The sequence below is a fragment of the Arachis ipaensis genome, chromosome B8 (genome assembly GCF_059453495.1).
Source record: "Arachis ipaensis isolate K30076 ecotype BB chromosome B8, ASM5945349v1, whole genome shotgun sequence".
Classification (NCBI taxonomy): Eukaryota; Viridiplantae; Streptophyta; class Magnoliopsida; order Fabales; family Fabaceae; genus Arachis; species Arachis ipaensis.
This window is the reverse complement of record NC_142443.1, coordinates 55,823,034-55,825,834: the sequence shown is the minus strand read 5'-3', so window position 1 is coordinate 55,825,834 and position 2,801 is coordinate 55,823,034. Positions and strand designations below refer to the sequence as shown.

Sequence of the window (2,801 nt, the reverse complement as noted above, 5' to 3'; positions counted from 1 at the left end):
AGTTTCTCTGATGCAGCAGAACTGCAAGTTTCATGGACTTCCATCTGAAGATCCTTTTCAGTTCTTAACTGAATTCTTGCAGATATGTGATACTGTTAAGACTAATGGAGTAGATCCTGAAGTCTACAGGCTCATGCTTTTCCCTTTTGCTGTAAGAGACAGAGCTAGATTATGGTTGGATTCTCAACCCAAAGACAGCCTGAACTCTTGGGATAAGCTGGTCACGGCTTTCTTAGCCAAGTACTTTCCTCCTCAAAAGCTGAGCAAGCTTAGAGCTGATGTTCAAACCTTCAGACAGAAAGAAGGTGAATCCCTCTATGAAGCTTGGGAAAGATACAAACAGTTGACCAAAAAGTGTCCTTCTGACATGCTTTCAGAATGGACCATCCTGGATATATTTTATGATGGTTTATCTGAGCTATCAAAGATGTCACTGGACACTTCTGCAGGTGGATCCATTCACCTAAAGAAAACGCCTGCAGAAGCTCAAGAACTCATTGACATGGTTGCTAATAACCAGTTCATGTACACTTCTGAAAGGAATCCTGTGAGTAATGGGACGCCTATGAAGAAGGGAGTTCTTGAAGTTGATACTCTGAATGCCATATTGGCTCAGAATAAAATATTGACTCAGCAAGTCAATATGATCTCTCAGAGTCTGCATGGAATGCAAGCTACATCCAACAGTACTCAAGAGGCTTCTTATGCAGAAGAAGCTTATGATCCTGAGAACCCTGCAATAGCAGAGGTGAATTACTTAGGTGAACCTTATGGAAACACCTATAACTTATCATGGAGAAATCATCCAAATTTCTCATGGAAGGATCAAAAGCCTCAACAAGGCTTTAATAATGGTGGAAGAAACAGGTTTAACAATAATAAACCTTTTCCATCATCCACTCAGCAACAGACAGAGAACTCTGAACAAAATGCTTCTAATTTAGCAAATCTAGTCTCTGATCTATCCAAGGCCACTGTGAGTTTCATGAATGAAACGAGGTCTTCCATTAGAAATCTGGAAGCACAAGTGGGCCAGCTGAGTAAAAGGATCACTGAAATCCCTCCTAGTACTCTCCCAAGCAATATAGAAGAGAACCCAAAAGGAGAGTGCAAGGCCATTGACATAAGCACCATGGCCGAACCTGTGAGGAGAGGAGAGGACGTGAATCCCAAGGAGGAAGACCTCCTGGGACGTCCAGTGATCAATAAGGAGCTTTCCTCTGAGGAACCAAAGGACTCTGAGGCTCATCTAGAGACCATAGAGATTCCATTGAACCTCCTTATGCCCTTCATGAGCTCTGATGAGTATTCCTCTTCTGAAGAGAATGAGGATGTTACTGAAGAGCAAACTGCCAAGTTTCTTGGTGCAATCATGAAGCTGAATGCCAAATTATTTGGCATTGATACTTAGGAAGTTGAACCTCCCTTGTTCATCAATGAACTAAGTGATCTGGATCAACTGAAATTGCCTCAGAAGAGACAGGATCCTGAAAAGTTCATAATACCCTGTACCATAGGCACCATGATCTTTAAGGCTCTGTGTGACCTTGGTTCAGGAATAAACCCTATGCCCCTCTCTGTAATAGAGAAACTGGGAATCTATGGGGTGCAAGCTGCTAGAATCTCATTAGAGATGGCAGATAATTCAAGAAAATAGGCTTATGGACAAGTAGAGGACGTGTTAGTAAAGGTTGAAGGCCTTTACATCCCTGCTGATTTCATAGTGCTGGATACTGGAAGGGAAGAGGATGAATCCATCATCCTAGGAAGACCTTTCCTGGCCACAGCAAGAGCTGTGATTGATGTTGACAGAGGTGAAATAGTCCTTCAATGGAATGAGGACTCCCTTGTGTTTAAAACTCAAGGATCTCCCTCTGCAACTATGGAGAGGAAGCATGAAAAGCTTCTCTCAAAGCAGAGTCAACCAGAGCCCCCACAATCAAACTCTAAGTTTGGTGTTGGAGAGTTTCAACAATGCTCTGAACATCTGTGAGGCTCCATGAGAGCCCACTGTCAAGCTATTGACATTAAAGAAGCGCTTGTTGGGAGGCAACCCAATTTTTATTTATCTAACTATATTTTTCTTAGTTATATGTCTTTATAGGTTCATGATCATGTGGAGTCACAAAACAAACAAAAAAATCAAAAACGGAATCAAAAACAGCAGAAGAAAAATCACACCCTGGAGGAGCATCTGTCTGGCGTTCAAACGCCAGAACAGAGCATGGTTCTGGCGCTGAACGCCCAGAATGGGCAGCATCCTGGCGCTGAACGCCCAGAACAAGCATGGTTCTGGCGTTCAACGCCAGAAATGGCAGCAAATGGGCGTTGAACGCCCAAAATGGGCACCAACCTGGCGCTGAACGCCCAGAGTTGTGTGCAAGGGCATTTTGCATGCCTAAATTGGTGCAGGGATGTAAATGCCTTGACACCTCAAGATCTGTGGACACCACAGGATCATCTTAGGATCTGTGAATCCCTCACCCACCTCACTCTCTCTCCATTCATGACCATCCCTTCTGTTCTCCATTCACCACTCACATCCATACACAGATCCCTCCATCTCCTTCATATCTTCTTATTCTTCTATTCTTTCTTCTTTTGCTCGAGGGCGAGCAACATTCTAAGTTTGGTGTGGTAAAAGTATAGCTTTTTTGTTTTTTCCATAACCATTGATGGCACCTAAGGCCAGAGAAACCTCTAGAAAGAGGAAAGGGAAGACAAAAATTTCCATCAAGGGTCTATAGCTTAGTGGTAGAACATTTGACTGCAAATCAAGAGATCCCTGAGATACCTCAGGG

The 2,801-nt window shown here is 43.3% G+C and overlaps 1 non-coding gene across 1 annotated transcript; it reads right to left on the bottom strand.

Annotated features, from left to right (window-relative positions):
- Positions 1–265: 265 nt before the first annotated feature.
- On the bottom strand, positions 266–373 carry LOC148548171 (small nucleolar RNA R71). Its single transcript, XR_015897423.1, has one exon. It is a non-coding gene; the product is annotated as a small nucleolar RNA R71 (small nucleolar RNA).
- Between the last annotated feature and the right edge of the window lie 2,428 nt (positions 374–2,801).